The following is a 19,514-nucleotide window of genomic DNA, read 5'->3' on the forward strand; positions in this document are numbered from 1 at the left end:
CAGAGAGTGGCAGTGATGAAGAAGAGTGTCCCAAACAGGCTGGACACGTAGAAACAACAAGTTCGCGAAACTTGCGACCCGACAGGTAAGTTCGCAATTTGCGACATTGTACAAAACCCTCGCGAACTGGCAGAAACCCGCGCAAACACACAAAAAAAAAAATCCGCAAATTCGCGAGAATTCGCGGATTTTGCGGATTGCGAGTTCGCAAATCCGCAAAATTCGCGAACGCGAGATTCGCAAAATTCGCCCATGCTTATGTGACACCCAGGTATGTAAAAACCTCCGTTTGATCCAAAATGGCACCGCTCATTGACACCTTGGCCTTCACAGCCTTGGAGCCTCGCAGAACCATGAATTTGGTCTTACTGACATTCACCTCTAACTCGTGCTCGCTGCAGAAACACTCAAAACGGGCCAGGGCGGACTGCAATCCCTGCCTCGTTTTAGAAATAATAAGCGTGTCGTCCGCGTTTTACATTGCTCTTGCTGCCCTTTTCATGGTGCAAGGTTGACGCAAGCCCATGATAAATATCGACCTTTACTTGATACTGTAAATTGCTATTTACATGCAAAATACGTGTTCAAAAATTGAATACAGTGATCAATAATATGTACATCAACAGCATCATTTACTGTAAGGAGCTCAATAACTGTTTTTAGGAGTGAAACTTTCAGACTAGAATATTGACATATGTAATCAAATATTATTTCAAAAGAAAATCTATATGCTCACATGGGATGTACGGCATTACAACGCGGGCTTTTACACCCAGTGCCGTTACAACGCTGTTTTTACAACGTACGTCGTTCCAACGACTGGCGCTGTAAGGGCTGGATAGTGGAATAATTTAATTTTCTATTCCAACTCCAGCCCACGTTACAGTAGGGAAGGTGTTGGAATGGAAAATTAACTATTCCCTATCCAATAGCGCCCTCCAGCGCAAGTCGTCGTAACGACTTGCGTTGTAAAGGCAGCGTCGTAATAGCAGCGCGGGGTAATGCCCGCGTTGTTAAGGATGTTTCCCGCTCACATGGTATGTTGTACAAGGTACATCTCTAAATATTTCTAGCGAATGAGGAGGGAGTGAGATCAATGTACATGGATTGACATGTGAGAAGTGACAACATATCGCCTTTACATCGCTGTGCACATAAAAGTGATGGAAATTTATATCACAATGTAACTGAGATCTCTTACGTCATGCAATCACAGATTATTTGTAACATATCCCTATTTATTTCCAGAAGGGACAAACAACATTTTCTGAAGTTCAGCCTGTCTGTGATAATCAGCCTGTTGTAGAGACCCTCCTGCCTCTGAATCGATGAAGACACCTTCCAACAACTCCTGGACACTATACAAATCTCCTCCTGCTTTGGCAAGGGAAGACTGCATTGTCATGTCTCTACTTGCACCAACCCAGACTGTACATGGACCATCTACATATCATATTGGAAGTGAGAGCTCTGATGACCTCAACTAACATTTCAATGGCGAGTAGTTGGGGTCCAGCAAGAAATGAAGTCAGGTTGGGGATGGAAACTATAGAGGGTACTCTTGAAGGAGTCTATAGGTGTCTTAGACCTAGTAAGGGTTTGTCAAACGCTATTCTAAACACCTATTCTTGGCTTCATGGGACTGAAGTCTACTTAGTTGAAATTACTTGTGTTAAGATGCAAAAAGCCCAACACCAGCCTTCAAAATATAACACCAATGATGCTATAAGCCAGCTGGGAGCCTTCAATTCCTCCGTTCATTCAGTTCTTGGAAAGAGAACATGAGGCATTAGGTAATCGTTTGGAGGCCAAGATGGATTCCTTCATGGCATCAGCAACATTGTAGCTGTGTTGTACAACCAGAAAGCCCATGCCAGGCACTACAACCTGCCTTACTAACATCCACAAATGTACTGCCTCTGATGTTTGTGTTCCTGAGGCTATTAGCAGCAATCCTGAGCCTCCTTTCTCAACACTACAACATCCATTGGAAACAGAACACTCATCAGAGGAGGAAGAAGTTCAGTTCCCCAGTTTCAGGACCAGAAATTCCCTATAACCATTTGTGAAATCTGCCTGGCCAGGTTTAAGATCTGCCGGGTGTACGACATCAGTCCACATTCTTTGCAACCCACTACAGTACTCTATTTTCGTGAAGTAATTGATCTTGTCCTATTGTTCTCATGTAAATGTATTTGAGCTTATATAGCGCACAGCTACCCACAAAGGGTTTCCCGGCGCTTGCTTAGGGAACCCGTCCTGGTATTCCCCTGTGAGATAACCCCGGCAGGGTATCCACAAGGTGAAAGCCAGGCATCCCGCCGCGAGGGGCCGTTGTGGAGATTAAGCAAGCTATTGCCCAGAGTCGCAGAGTGTGAACCCGTGAGTTGAGAAGGCACCGGAGCGAGAATTATCGAGTCCGTGGAATATTTGAGCCCAAGACCCGCCGAGGCGGGGAATTGAACCCTGGTCCAGGGCCGATCTCAGCTTCCGGGTCTGCTGCCTCTAACCCCTGAGCCACACTCATCATATGGCATCCATATTTGATAATCGCAATTTGTTCCTCAGCACTTTTAATGTGTACCACTTGTAAATGAGAAGCATATATTCAAGCTACTTGTATTGTGAATCACTACACATTTGAATTTACTTCTATTTGATGAATTGATGTAAGTGGACTTATACCATAATGGAACATGGCAATGTGAACCAGGTTTATAATAAAAAAAAACTTTAAATCCCATGACCAGATTTGTAAGGTCTAAGTTCTAAAATCTTCCTACATAACTTAATATAAAGAGTTCAACAAAATATAAACCAATATCAGAGGTGAGTAAACTAAATATTATATGCATTCTCTGATTGTGCAGATACTATAAGAACATCTATTGTTATGCAAGATTTAGCAGTATGGAGTATCTCTAAGGAACGTCTATTGTTATGCAAGATTTAGCAGTATGGAGTATCTCTAAGGAACGTCTGAGTAAACCAACAAGCAACTTCACCTTGATAGACACATAGAGAGATGACTAAAAAGAACACAATGACTTACCAGCTCTAAAACTGTTGTGTGAGGTAGGTGAACACAACACACTGTTTCACTGATCCATATCTATGGTAGTAAGTAATTGCCGCCACATAAATACATAGGTTGTATACCTTACTGCTCCCACAAAGGTTTATCGTAAAGGCATGAATCAGGATGATTGAACCATACTAGGCAGCTATACTAAGGCCCATATTTATCATGAATTTGCATCTCCATTGCACCACACAAGGGGGCACAGGGGCAATGCAATACATTTAATGATATTTACCATGCCACGCAAGGCCGCCTTGCATGGCCCTGCGAGTCTTGGTAAATGTTGAGTAACGCAAGGCAGGGCAAAATTGCTGCCCTGTGTTACTCTGCCCCAAGGAGGCGTTACATGGGTTGAGAGTGGGTGTTCCCCCCCATAACACATTAATTTTGGTAGAATTTCCCGATTTAGCATTAATGGTAGACCAGGGAAAATGTCACAATGCTACTCCTCCCCGAAGAAAGAGTAGCAAGGACATCAATGTTTATTTCTCCTTGTTGTGTCCTCTTTCAAATTGTGCTTCTAAGAATAGTTTTTGTGCAGGAAGGTATCCATGGTGTAAGGGCAACTGCATTAGTGCTAGGCAGTAGGTTGTGAACCAGGCAGAGAGCATAAATGCTCTGTATAAGGTAAAATACGGCTCATTCCTGCCCTCACACTTTCATGCAGTGCACCACGCATGTTGATTTTCTGTGTTCTGCTGCATGTAAATTAGAGAAATATGCAGCATTATCAGTTTTAAAAGCATCAATATATGTGCATTCATACCTGCTATGTGAGGATGACCTACAGTTGTCAAGTGGAGTGTGACGCTTCAGCATTTCAGTACAATATTCTATGGATTATTTGAACACTATATATTCTCCTAACTCAATAATCGGACCTAAAGCAAAAAAAGCATTCATTTTGTGAAGTTCTTAACCTTCATTTATAGCTAATACACCTAATATAAAAACACTACTTAACCCTAGCTAACATACACTACCTATAACTAGAACTTAACATTTTCTAGCACTTAACCTATCTTAGTAATAACACATGACAAGATAAACATTATTCCCTAATATACAAAATTCAATACAATAAAAACTAACTATATCCAGAACACATATTACCTACACATATACACCTATATAAGTAAATTTTTCTTAGCATTTTTCAGATTTCGTAAATGTTTTTTTGTTTTTTTTTATATGTTTTACACACAAAACTTTAACCTCCCAATGACAACATTCCTTTACCGTTCAAAACTTAATACACTAAAGAATACCTGAAATTCTCTTACAAATCTAATTCTAAAATACAAGGGGCCCGATTCACAATGGTAAACGTAGATCAAAAGTCTGGCTTTAGACCTGAAATCTAAGTTTAGACATAAAGAGGAAGAGGGAAATATTCTGAGGATTGTTTTTGTGCAGGAAGGTGTACCTTCTTGCACAAAAACAATCTTGAGGAAATTGATGTTAGGCAGATAAAAGTCCACCAGTGCTAGGGAAGGACAGGTATGATGGTAAATACGGAGCACTCCTGCCCTTCCCCTTTCACGCAGAGCAGCACAGCAAGGTGACTTCTTGAGTTGCGCTGCGTGAAAGAATGATAGATCTGCTCCATTGTTAATAAACACCCCATGAAACTGGCATTGATGGATGTACCATGTTACAACGCATACCATTACAACTACCTACCGTTACAACGCGACCATTACAACGCATACCATTACAACGCATAGCGCTTTGAGGTGCTGGATAGTGGTAAGTATAATTTACTATTCTAACTCCAGTCCCCGTGGACCCTAGGGAAGGTGTTGGATAGTAAATTATACTTATTCCCTATCCTAGAGCGCCCCCCAGCGCAATGCGTTGTAATGGTATGCGTTGTAAAAGTCGCGTTGTAACAGTAGTACGTTGTAACAAATGCGTTGTAACAGGTGTATACCGGCATTGATGTGTCAATTATTGCTAACTGGTCTGCTTATGTCCTGCTGGTCAAAACTTCTTTCCTGTATTGGCATCCATCCTGTGAGGTCTACTGGAGCTGCACTGGTCCCTCCTAAATGATATTGTCACGCCGTGCTCTATCAAATACATACCATCTGAGGTATACGGAATACCATACATGGGAAATCCGCCAGGCCACACTACCTTTTCCCTGCCATGAGGATATATACTCTCACAAAGTGTGTAAGACTGACGGAGAGCAAGTCTTTCATAGTAATCTTTTTTCCGTATCATTAGCTGCCATACATCCTTGCACTCTCCGGGGCATAAGACTAATAGGGCTACTGTCACTCCATTCTACATAGGACTAACATGTACACCTATGATGAAGGGTCAGTCATCCGTGAGACAGGATTTCAATACCTATACCACAGGTCAGTGGTCATAGTGAGGGAATGGTGTGAATGAGAGAGAAACGTCTCATACCACTGCCGCCACATGGTGAAATGTAAATAATTTTGTTGGGTTGTAACAAAGTTACACCTAAAGCTGCAATGCTAATGCCACATTTCCTGCATCAATATGTTGTGCAATGATTGCAAGGTGATGGTTAACCTGATGACACTGTGCATAACGTCTATGCAAAGCATAGTTTTGTATGACATGCAGATGCTGTATAATTTGGACCATCACCATATTTCAAGTGTTGTAAATAAAATACTTACCAACACCTATATCAACACTTTCTTTACATTAACATGGCTTTGTGTATGTTACAGGCTATGCCTATACAGGTTCTGTTGTACTTGCTATATACTTCAGAGTGGTGAGAATGAAGGTGATGATGACCTTGCTATACAGATTAAATTGTAAATATTTTTGATGACACACACACACATATGTTACAGAGCTTCAAACATGTTGTCATGACACTTACTTTCGGTATTGGAATATTTGAAGCACTCAGTTTCTTCTCTTGAGAAAGTAACATGCCCACATGAATACAAGTTAAGTTAAATGGCATTAAATATGGAGCATAGACACACAATGCAACTTCTATACTTTGCACTTGGATATTCCAGTGTAATGGGAGATTCTGACACCTTATACCCACACTTTTATATTTTCACACAACGGAACGCTGCTAGCCACCTTGCTGGACTGAGCTGTGTTAAAGGGCAGTATGTGTAACTTCATATACCACATTCCTGCTCTCTTCCTGTACTGTTGTATAAAGTGCATAGTAGGCATGAAAGCTTTTAGTGTAGGAAGAGGCACCTCCTGCACAAAAACTATCATCAGAGGCAATTTGCTCCTATTAAATGTGGTGCTGAATGCTGCACACTTAGTAAGAGGAACCAATGAGTAGCACTAAAGGTATTTCTCTTTGTTGCTCCATATTAGACCTGACAAATTTAGAAGTTGGCCTGGGATATGCTGTCCACTAATTAAAGTGGGCGCCTTGCACCAGTCCAAACAACCCTTATGGTGATTTAAGAGGTCAAAGATAGCCTTAGAAAGCTATCCAAGTGGTAGCTGTGGAGAGCAGCCTTCAGGATTACTCTTGAAGGAATGATAAGCAACTTGTTTCACTAGAATGCAACCTTATAGTATTGGTTAAATGAACGAAGTACCACACAGTAGTTATAGAAATATGTATATATTAATGTGACACTATCTAGTACAACACAGCATCTTCTACATTAAGATACTTACAAAGCATACAATACTGTAGCACAGAAACAATAGTAAATAGCACTAATACATAGTGGGCTCCATAGGGAGACCAAACCATATACTAAAATAGTGGTACAAGAACCACGGTCAGGTCAAGACAGTGTCTAGAGAATGTAGAATCGCTGGGACCCCAAGGAACCACACAAGGTGAGTAAGTAGGGACCCCACGGAGTGTGGGAACACAATTGCATGCTCCGTACAATTCTATGGGGAAGTCACAGTTGAAGTTTTACAGTTTAAGGGCCCTTCCCAATGGACTTTAAAGAAAGCCCATGGAATTTTGGAGGTTGGAGAGCCACCCCACCCATGGATACCGTAGTACCAGAGTTACCAATCCCAGGGAAGCCGGGTGCATAGGTCTGTAGTTACATCGGAAACCGCTGTCGATTTTTTGGGAGGACTTCGAAGAAGAGCCATTGCTGGGAAGAAGAAAAGTGTCCGTTAGAATACAAAGGTGGATTCTGGTTGAAGAGTACCTGAAAGCAGAAGGGACAGAGTCTGGGTTACTCAGGAGTGATCAGTGGCTCTGTAGACGAATACCCACTGATGTCGGGTGCTTCAGGTGCATTGAGGGAGCTCTTGAATCTGCAGCCACGGGGACCAGGAGATGTTGAGGACAACCAGGAGCGGAATACAAGCTGTCCCACAAAGGATGTTCAGTGATGTGGGCTCGGTGTTCGGCGGGAGCACCAACAAGCCTTGGCAATGGCAGCACACAAAGAAGGTCAAGGACGATTACGGTTAGGACCAGCAAGGTCCAGGAGACTTACCAAACACAGGGGAGTCAGGGAAAACCTAGAGCAACTAGGGGAGCCCAAGAACATCAGAGTTGACCCTCAAGGGGACCCACAGGCCGGAGGACAGGAGTCACAATGGGACCTCAAGCGATTTCACAAAGCAACAGCCCACGGAGCACTCAGTGTGAGGAGGCCAAAGTTCTTTGTAGAAAATTATGCCAGAGGTTGAGAGTACTTGAAGCACAGTACACTTGTTCAGGAAATGACAACAAGCATATGCACTTGCAAATGATTGCAGTGCACAGGGGTACAGGTATTGCAGCCCCCATATGGGATTCTGGCCTCAAACTTGGTGAGACGGCAGCTCAGACCTTGAGGAATGTAGAAGCCCACCTCCTGTGTTGTTGAAACTTTAGGAGTCTGTAGGAGCTCAGGAGCAGCAGACTGGTCAGTCAAGATGTGGTGCCTGTGGTTGCAGGGGAGTGACTCCTTCACTCCAAGGGAGATATCTTTGGTTGTCCCTAATGCTACACAGGTACTGCATGGAGCCTGTAGGGTGCACAGGCACGGATGATGCTTCACTGAGTGGGAGAAGAAGTTGGGCCCTAACAGAATGCAGCAAAGTAAAGAGAAGTCCAGAGTGTCCAGACAGTCGAAGTTCTGTGGTTTCTGGTTCAGAATATTGTCCATGTTGAATCTAGGGTCCTACAGCCAAGTAAGCCCTTTTGTACCCACGGGAAAGGGTTCGACGGATTCAGGGAACCCTTGCAGGGGAGGGTCTGGACAGTGGGGAGGTTTCTCCCATATCCTTTGTCCAGTTTTGCGCCAGAGCAGGAGCCAATGGCTCCGAGGACTGGTTTGAACTGGACTATGCCAGGGACACCAAATGTGTCCCTCCATCCAGCCCCAGTACACTAAATCTTGCCTGGGATGTGGTCACACCTCCCTGTGACAGGATGCCTATTGTTCCACCTTCCTCTGCTCGAGCTTGGCTCACTAGCAAGAGGTGTCTCTGGTTGGCAGCAACCATGTTGTGCTGCCCGGGACTTGAAAACTGGTACCGAGAACACCAGGGACCCAACGAAGCTTGCTTCTGAGGGGTGGATTCATATGTCCCACACCGATTACCAGTATCGGGGTATAATTCCACAATAGTGGAGAAGTGTGGCTCAGGGGTTAGAGGCGGCAGACCCGGAATCTGAGATCGGTCCTGGACCAGGGTTCAATTCCCTGCCTCGGCGGGTCTTGGGCTAAAAATTCCACGGACTCGATAATTCTCGCTCCGGTGCCTTCTCGACTCACGGGTTCACACTCTGCGACTCTGGGCTTGCTTAATCTCCACAACGGCCCCTCGCGGCGGGATGCCTGACTTTTACCTTGTGGATACCCTGCTGGGGCTATCACACAGGGGAATATCAGGACGGGTTCCCTAAGCAAGCGCCGAGAAACCCTCTGCGGGTAGCTGTGCGCTATATAAGCTCAAATACATTTACATTTACACACACAATATTTGACACCAAACACAATAGGATTACTTTCAGCCATTTTAGAGCTGGTCATCACACAGTCGCATAATACCACTATATATGTTGTAAATGGCCGCTGCATGATTCGGTGTACTTTACCATTGCTAACCAGTGCTAAAGTGCTTGTGCTCTCTCCCCTAAGCATGGTAAGATTGGCTCATCTCCAATTGTCATATTTACTTTACTTATAAGTCCCTAGTAAAAAGCAATGCATGTGCCCAGGGCCTGCAAATTAAATTCTACTGGTGGGTCTGCAGAACTTATTGTGCCACGCACTTAAGTAGCCCTCTAACCATGGCCCAGTCCAGCCCCATTGCAAAGCCTGTGTATGCAGTTCAAACTGCGATGTCAACCTTGCAAGATAAACCTATTGCCAGGTTCATACCTTCCCTTTTTATGCATGTAAGTCTACCCTAAGGTAGGCCCTGGAAAGCCAAAGGGCATGGTTTAGTGTCTTCAAAAGGCGGGTCATGCACTTTTACATTCTACATGACCTTGTAGTGAAAAACTCCTGAAGTCGTTTTTCACTACAGCAAGGCCTATCTCTCCAACAGGATAACATTGGGATTACCTTCTTACATCTTATAAGTATAATTCACAATCAGGAAGAGATAAACATTTCAAGTTTGGTGTCCCTGGAATAACAATTTAAAATACACATTTATGGTGAAGTTGGATTTTAAATTGCAATTCTCAAAATTACACTTTTAGAACGTTAGCATTTTCTTACTTCAGCAATTTGGTACCTCTTGCCTGTCTCTGGTTACTTGTCTAGAGTGGGTGCCAGCTGGGCTTTGTATATTCCATCTAGACAGCCACACCCAATGGGATCTTAGATAACATGTGACCTGATGAGCCTTCCTCCAAGGATGGGATGGGAGAGCTAGACCCAGCCTCGCTTACACCTGAATAGTCTGTGTCATGCCCCCACATATAGGTCTGTGCACCCCCCTTTAGTGAGTCTGGCACAAGGGCAGGAAGGACAGAACCTCTGTACACTTCAAAGGCCTGTCTTTGAAGTATTTCCCACTTCAAAGGCCCAACTTGGTGTATGTACTGGACCTCTGACACCACCACTTCAGTACAATTCAGGACCTGTGAGTAGTCTGCAAGGACAAAGGACTTCTGTGCTGCTGAAGGATTGCCACTCTGATAGACGGCTGTTTTGCTGGATCCCTGCTTTGCTGTACTGCTTTGTTGCCTGTGCTTTCCCTGCCTTGGTGAGAAGGACTGGATCTGAATCAGAGTGACTCCAAAGGCTAGCTGGCAGGCTTCCAGATCTGATGTCTCAGGAAACAAAAATACTTACAACCACCCTACTTCTGCACCGGGATTCTGCCATCTGTGAGTCTGCACTGCCAACTAGTGCTACCCTAGTCCTGAACCCTTGGAGTGGGCCTAAGATGTTTGTTCCAGAGGAACTGACACATACTCTGTTGTACCGACTCATTGCTGCTACTGCATGGATCTGCACCAACATAACTCAGTTGCTGCGTGGATTGGACTTGCCATATCACCTTCTGAACCCCCAATGTGCATCTCTCTTACAGGCACAAGGTCCTTGCATTCCAATCGACAGCAGCCTCAACGACAATACCAGAATTCAGAATTACAGTTATCCCTTTCATCGAAGCCAATGCATCGCCTTGAAGGCACATCCCATCTTCAACAACGCTCTTCGCATGGCAAGCCCCGTCAACTGGAACCTCGGTGTAGACACATCAGGATCTCACAGCGAGGCCTCACTGCATCTCAGAACGGTGTATCGTCTCTGCGGTATGACACATCCTCAACCCGAATCCATGAAATGCTCCACAACATCTGATTAAGGTACTTTTATTCAGCAGGCCTACCTGGGTCTCTGTAACTGGCCTGTGCTCTATTGCGGTTGGCCTGAATTTTTGACTTTGTCTGTCCAGAGCAACCACATGTCCAATTTTAGTGCTTTTTATGCTTCTTAGCACTATTTCTATTTAACATGTTTATTAATCCATTTCTCAAGTTCTACTTTTTGGAGTTTGTAATTTTTTTCTGAAGCATTATTTTAACTTGGTGCAGTATCTTTTTATGTGGTGTTTTCACTATTCTACAGTTTGAAGAGTTGCACAGATACTTTACACTCCACCCTTAGGTTCAGCTTGACTACTCAGTGCCAAGCTACTATTTTCAGCTATTTAGTTTAATTGTTGGATTTTTATGGCAACAAAATTATAAGTATATATTAAGTGACTCCTTCAGGAACACATTGTTACATAAGTGGATATTGTGATTCTGTCCTCTCATATAGTGTGACATGACCCATTACTTCTCACTGTAGGCATTTTTCTACTTTCATTGTTTAATCTTTGAAGTCATTCCACAATGGACAACAGTGGCTATATGTTTGAGTGAAACATATAGCCAAACACAAACGTAGAGATATCTATAATGTCATACTTTTTAAATAAAATGATGTCAGTTAATCTGTTTTCCTTACCAATGTGGATCACAGCCCCATATATGTCATTCTCAAACCATTCATTGATGGTTCTGTGCCAAAATATATTTGCATCATGGGTGTTTCCAGAACACTTCACAAGGACATTTGTGAAAAGTCTATTATGATCCATTATTGCCTGGACATTGAGAGCATAATTGTGGCTGCAGTTTCTAAAAAGGTGTGCAGTGACTGCAAGGGGAACAAATTACACTTGTGTGCAATTAATAACAGCAAGCACATGAGGGAGTCCAGCAATGTTGTAGAACCTTTCCTTGGTAGCTAATTGTTATCGGCGGGTTTTTGGGAAGAGTAAATGCTGATATGTCAGTTTTATGATGGCATTTAACACAGATGGGAGGAATGATAACAATGCACCATAAGAAATGCCAGTCAATCTTGCTGATGTGCTTTCAAAAAGATCCAGAGGAACAATATGTGTAGAACTGACATCATATTGACCAGTGTTGGGATGGTATTGTTCCTTGCAGTTGCTGGTGACTTGGGGATATCGTCTCCAACAATTCAATGATACTCTCCCTCTTCAGTCTGTAGAACTTAATTACCTTCTCCTCCCTGAGATCAATGAGGGCTATATGGTGATGGAATACACTGTCTTTTCTCATGCGTTGTCTTTGTCGTTGTCTCCTACCTACTCCCAATTGCAAAATTACTACTTCCATGGCTTAGTTGAGCTTGCCAAAGTGTACTCTGATGATGAGCTTTTTATAAAAATGCACTGTGCCATTTCCATTGCTTTCAATGGAAATTTGCAGTGTTCTCATACATTTGTATTATTGTGTTACACTGCGTGACAATGTGTGATGCAATGGAATGATGATATATCCCATTGCATTACCTTTGCATTTGATTTACATGGAAACGCCTACAATGAATAAATTGTTTGCTGCATAGCAGATTCAGCACAGCACTTGCACCACACAATTGCCAGAAAATGGTGTAGTTGTGCTCTTGTGTCGCTTCATAAATTTGACTTACTTCCTACATCACCCTTGCGTCACACTGCATAACCCAAGGATGTCGCAAACCCTAGATAAGTAAGGGCCAGTTGGTTTTCAACTATCTGGTAATTTCAAACATAAAGGAGGTATAGTTGGTCTGGGTGCTAGTTGTTTTGTCAGAGTAGGATGCTGAGCTAGTGTTGTCTGCATACAAGTGAGTGGGCCTAAATCCAGGTTGGGTGGTATTGAGGGGGTGGTTGTTATTGAGGAGGATGGCTAGCTGTTGATGAACTTCTATATGACCTTTGCCAGGTTCTGCAGGCTAGCAGAGAGATTGGCCAGTAGTTGGCTAGCATCTTCATGGTTGTTTATTATTTGGTGATTGTGGGCAAGGTGAGCAAGTGGTTTCCTGGTGATTAGGCCTGATAGGCAGGAAGACTGCAAACTGTGATGGCTCTGGCTGGGGATCAAAATTATTGTAGATGTTACTGATCTTGCAGTTGAAGAAGAGTGAAGGCTGGGTGCACAGAACTTGTGATGGGGAAATGCGGAGCTAGCTACCTGAGAGGAGAAATCCTTCTCTATGGTGAAGATTTCCTTGGCACTGTTATTGCTGTTTTCAATGCGGTCAGCAAGAGTTGTTTGTTGAAGGTAGCACTTGAAGACTAATCTGTAGATGTACTTGTACGTGTCAAAGTGGCTCTGCCTCCATCTAAGCTTGGGTTGGTTGCAGTGGCATTTGGTGGCTCTGAGTTCTTCTGTATACCAGCTTGCTTGTGCCCTGATTCTGGTTGTCTTGGTGGTTTTGAGTAGAGCAGGAGATAATCTAGGTGTTGAAGGTGGGGATAGATCAGATTAGGTCATTGTGGTGTTGAGATAGGTGGCTGAGGACCTCTGAGAACCAAGTACACTCTGTGATCTTGTTCCAGGCTCATTGTGCAGATTTGGTGGGTGTAGGTCTGTGGTGTTGGTGGATGGGCATGGTCAGACCAAGCAAACATGTGAACTTTTACTCTGAGATTTTGTTGGAACTAGTGAAGATGGACTCTAGGAAGAGTTCAATTGTGTAAGTGTGGACACCCACTCTCTGAGTCTGAGGGTACACAGGTTTTCCAGGTGTTTGGTTAAGTAGGGGTTAGGTACAATAGGTAAAGCTTGGCAAAACAGATGGAAAATGGAGAAAGAAGGTAAAGAACAGACGCACCTGAAAGAGTTCAAGATTGAAAAGCTAAATGTGGCACAGAAAAGAGCAAAGGGGAAAAAGAATGAGTAAGTAGCCTCAAAGATAAGTTGAGTGAGAAGGCACATGGGTAAAAAAAATGAGTGAGAAGTCAAAAGAGGCAAAGAAACAACGAGATGGCAAAGAAGGAGTGACAGATCAAAAGTGGCAAAGAACTGTGAATAAAAGGTCCAAGTGGCAAAGAGAGGATTGGAGAGGGGCAGTGGGCGAGTGATAAGATCACAAAAAAGAGGTCAAATGGGAAGAAGGAGAGAAAATGTAGAAACAAGTAAGAGAGCCAGGGTGCAAAAGAAAGAGCTGATGGTAGGCCTCTCAGTATCTAAATTTCAGTGCTTCCACCTCCTCCTAGATGAAGCCTTGTTTAATCATCTTCAAAATGCATGGAGTCTCAAGTGTCCAAAAGGAGAAAGTGGTTGTAAGAAATTATACATTTGTTGTGTGGGATGTGAGGCCTGTGCCAGTAGTAGGTCCACAATTTCGCCTTGCTAGATATCAATCATCCCATTGTAGCACTTGCTTCTCTTCGAGTAGCAAGCAGAGCAGTCTAATGCCTACTCATGGAAGGTACTGTTGGCAGTAATCACCTTTCACTTACACGCTATAATACTCGAAAATGATTGTCCAGTCAGTGTCTTTTCTTTAGAAAAGGAAGAGCACTTTTATTGCACACATTACTTAATACTACACATTAATTTACAAATATAAAGATAAGGCAGAGTGAAATACCTTGGCGACCACTCTGAAATCACATTTGACACCTAAAGCGCAATGACCCCCAAAATCACAGAACTACCGCCCACTTACACCAGATACAACATCGAAATATTGGGGGTATAGCTTCAAATAAAACAGGCCTATTGGTTTTCACATGCCACCATATCAATATATAAGGCAAGCAATGCTGTGTCTTGGTCAACGAAGTCACCACTTCAATATATAAAAGAAGAATAATGGCACAATAAAAAAAACGAAAACTAAATGTTAAAAACTGTCATATTGATATCAAATAATCATTAACAATGGTTAAATGCCATGAAACATTGCAATGTTTATCAAAAATCACTGCTAGCATTATAAGATTAATAAGGCATTCCTACAGAACATAACGTGTCTGTCTATTTTTGATACACCTTCAGACAACATTAAATGCAATCATAGCACCAACCTCCAGAGAATATTGCATTACAAGCTGATGAGCAAAAGCTCCAATCTTAGGACTGTTTTGAAATAATGAAGACAATCCTGATGGGTCATAATTTCATTGACCCTACAATGTAGCATCACTTTTGTTTGAAAGCCTTTTAAGGGGGACTGCTTCAACTTCTACAGCCCCCAAGAACTTCCTTAAAAATAGTGGTAGCGCCCCTGATGACCTTGGGACACCATAAAAGGCAGGAAGATATGCAAATAAATCTATCCTGAGGCATTAATGGGAAATTCAAGCCAGGAAGCAGTGAATATCTTATGTCGGATCTCCAGCTGAGATGGGAAAAGCCACTTTATATTTGCTTTTTTTTAAAGGGGGCTCCACGCGGGTGCCTGGTCCCATCCAGGACTCCTGGGTGCCCACCACGGGGAGCACAAAAGCCTCCCCTGACCTCCCCAGCTTCCAGAACTGGAGCTGGCATAGATGGCATCAATTGGTTCCAACCCATGCTGACTCCAGCGGGAAGGAACAGAGAGTTGTCTGCTTCAAAGACCATTATTATTATTATTATTATTATTATTAAATTTTATAAAGCGCGTAGTCACCCGTGAGTATCCCAGCGCTAAGATCCATACATCTGTGGGTCAGTGGGGCAAGGGGGGGGAGTCAAATTAGGGAAAGAGGTGAGTTTTCAACCGCTTCCTGAATCAGAGATAGTCTGGTTCTGTTCTAAGGTCGCGGGGTAACGAGTTCCAAAGGCGGGCAGTATGGACAGAGAAGCGCCTTCCACCCGTGCGCGCCTTCTTGACTCTAGGGATGGTGATAAGATATTCCTGATCGGATCGTAAGGATCTTGGGGCTTTGTATGGTCTGATAAATTTTCTTAAAATAGGGGGGCCTTTGTTTTGTAGAAGTCTGTGAGCCAGACATAGGGCCTTGAACTTCACTCGCTCTCTCACTGGGAGCCAGTGGAGAAGCTTCAAGGCTGGTTTGGCCGAAGCTCTGGCAGGGGTATTGGTGAGGATCCGGGCAGCGGAATTCTGGATCCTTTGTAATTTGTTCAAGGTTGCCTCAGGGGCGCCTAAGTAGACGGTGTTACTGTAATCCAACCTTGATAAAATAAGGCCTTGGATTAACAGTTTTTGGGAGGTGGGAGGAAGTAGAGGCAGAATCTTCCTGATCGACTTGAGGAGTCCAAAGCACGTGCCGGCTACTTTTTTGGCTTGTGTCGTAAAAGACAGATCTTTTTCGAGCCAAATACCCAGGCTTTTAATCTCTGACTTCGGGTCTGGAGGCGCACCCAGGCAGGGGGCCAGATGTTCTGTGAAAGGGACAGCCCCTTCTGACCAAGGAGGAGAATGTCTGTCTTTGAACCGTTAAGTTTCAAAGATGAACTGTTCATCCATCCTTGTATTTGCGTCAGACAGTTGTATAAGTCCGCTGGTTCTTGACTTGGGTGAGATAGGGACACCACTAATTGAGTGTCATCAGCATAGCTGACGATACTCACTCCAAACGGGTTAACAACCTCCTCCAATGGGGACATGTAGACATTAAATAATGTCGGGCTCAGGGAAGAACCCTGAGGCACGCCGCATTGGAGGGGTGTTTCGGGGGAACGGTGTCACTCTCCCAGATCTGAAAAGAGCGTTGGCCCAGGAAAGAAGTGAGCCAGGTCAGCGCAGTTCCCTCCGCACCAATATTCCTGAGTCGGTGAATAAGGAGCTGGTGGTTAACGGTGTCGAAGGCCGCACTGAGGTCCAGGAGGAGCACTGCCACTGATCCCCCCGCGTCCAGAAGTGCTCTGGCCTCCTCCACCGCTGCGAGAAGGGCGATGTCAGTGCCCTGCCCTGGGCGGAATCCAGTCTGCGAGCTTTTAAGCAGATTGTTGATTTCCAAATATTGTGAGAGTTTTTTATTCACAAGCTTTTCAGCAATCATACTGGTTCCGGGAAGAAGGGAGATTGGCCTGTAGTTGGCCAAGTCCGATGGGTCCAGGGAGGGTTTTTTCAATAGCGCCTTGACGACCGCAGCCATCCAGCTGGAGAGGACGACTCCCTGTTGCAGTGAGGCATTAATGAGATGGGTAAGGGGGGGACGATGGTAGGTGCTACTTTCTTAAGGATACGTAGCGGAGCGGGGTCCCTGGGAGATACGCTTTTGATGGTATCTAGCGTGCTTTCGACCTCTTCGACGGTCACTGATCCCCAGGAAGTTAGACGGGGAGAAGTGGGAGTAGTGTCTGTTTCTTTTTCCTCGCTCAAGTTGGTGGATGGAATGGAGGCAAGGATTTTCTGGATCTTCTCCTCGAAGAAGTTGGCCAGTTTACGGCATTTTTCCTCATCTGCTTTGGGGTCTGGCGGGGTATTAAGTCCGGCGTCTGGGACCTTAAGAAGTTCTTTTAAAATAATAAAAGATTCCTTGCTGGAGTAGGAGGAGTTTTCTATTCTTTCTTGGAAGAATATACTTTTAGTCTTGCGAAGAGGCTTCTCCTTCCAGTTCTCCATGGTGTTGTCCCTCTCACCTAATTCCAGTCTTTAACCCACCAACAGCAACTCTCTTTGCCTTGCACAAGAGATTTTCAATGGGGGGAGTTATAGAGCAGGCATTTCTTTCCAATCCATGGATGCCACATCACCACCCCAGCCCTGTCCAAATCCTGTATGCTAGAAAAATTCAAGATGGCACTGTCAAGAAGTCACTGTTCACATCTCATTGGGGAACCTCAGCCTCACTCCTAGCTGACATCACTGCCAAGGTCTTTCCCACCAAATCTTCACCCGGGAGCCACCTCCTATGTTGGCTGCAGTTATTTGGGCTTCCTCCTTTGTTCAGTGGATCTGAGCTATCCCAACCCTGGTACAGTGTGACAGCTAATTAACAAATGTAGATTTTCTTTCCCACCCTTCCTCCTTGGCAACTGACTGAAGCACTGTTAATTACTCCTTTTGTGCGGGAAGGCAGGATAAAAAAATCCAGAACTCTGATCCTGAGCTGAGTCAGGGAAATATGAGCATTCTGGATGACTCATAATGTGAACATGTATGATCTTAGGATCTGCTCATTCAAACTGGGTGTATGTTTCACCACAGTGTCATACATATAAAATGTTGTCGGCCTAATGGATGCAAAACTGCACTCTAAGGCAAATTTCCCTTTACATGTATGACACATTGTGTCACTGTAGAGAAAACAGTAAACCATGTTGACTTTTCTCATGAGTGGCCAGTAATATTATGAGGCCTATCATAAGGTTGCAGAGTCTCCTCTGTGCCAGGCTACATGTACGCAGTTACTGGGCTGTGCACAACGTTAGTCTTAGGTATAGCCTTATTTTAAAAGGCAGACACTGTCAGTAAACACAAGCTGTCCCTTACCAATGTGGCTACTGTGGGCAAGATGCAAGTAATGAGACTCGCCATGGTAAAAAGTCCAAAACTGAGTGATCAAAAAAGAAAATAATTTGGGCATTCTAAATGAGTGGAACCCAATTGTAATAGTGGTATATCAAATCATATATCTAACTGAAGTGCAATAACACTAGATATCCAAGGACACTAGTATTATCAGCAATACTCATAATAGATCCAGATAAAAGCGACCACTAATTCTGCCGACCTGACAGAGAAAAAAGCTTCACAGTCAGTGTGCTTGTGTGTGTGTATTTGTGTATTTGGGTGTGTGTGCATGAGCAAATGTGTTTTGAGAATTTTTTCATCAATGACCACATGTTACAACACCAGTGTGTGAATAGTGCACTTATTACATGACTGTGATGTACCTTTAGAACATCTGTGCTCTTTCTGTGCAAGTTTCTGGTATTTCCCAATGGGTGATGTTAGCTTGGTGTCTTAAGTGTGATCACTGATAGGTAGACCCTAAGAAATCCGTGATTTATCACTTTTACAATCATCTGCTGAATGTGTTTCCTATTGAATGTGAATTAGTTAAATGATATAATTTCTGACCACCAATGGAGACCACATTAATAGTACAAGAATAACATTGATTTAATATCATTCTGCAAAATGTCATAGTCAAAATATGTATTTCAAAGTATTGTCAAAGTAAGCATAGGTCTTCTGTACATACCTTCACACCTATGTACCATGATGATATATCAATTTATTCAAGGTACATAGATATAGTGTTACAAACTTTAAACATACATGCATCTCTAAATGCTTCCCTTGATGAGTATCAGACCCTGTTTGTGAGGGGGGTGGGAGGGTGGACACATGGACACAGATCAGACACAGGCTAATGGTCCCCAACCATGGTGGTTGAGGTTGTTTGCTACTGGCGTCCTGAGGCCCATCATACTTTGGCTGTGCACATTTGTCCAAATACAACACTTTCCACAATTGACTGTCAGGGTAACAATGGCAAGATGTTGCAGGCTTTTCAGGGAGTTAGTGGGGGAGCAAGAGCTCAGGACTCAGCAATCAGCCCAGCACGTATCTTTATGAAAACATAAGTACTTTTGATCTCACAGCAAACCTTAATGCTTCACAATTCAATGGTTATGACATTCAGGGTTGCAGAAAACTGTGTTCTATCAGCGAGATGCTAAAACCCATCACTTTCCTATAAGTCTTTATTTCATTAGGGTCAAGATTGCCTCTTTCTTTGGGTTTAGGTACAATTAGGCTCAGGTGCAATTAGCTCAGAT

The sequence above is a fragment of the Lissotriton vulgaris genome, chromosome 4_1 (genome assembly GCF_964263255.1).
Source record: "Lissotriton vulgaris chromosome 4_1, aLisVul1.2, whole genome shotgun sequence".
Lineage (NCBI taxonomy): Eukaryota > Metazoa > Chordata > Amphibia > Caudata > Salamandridae > Lissotriton > Lissotriton vulgaris.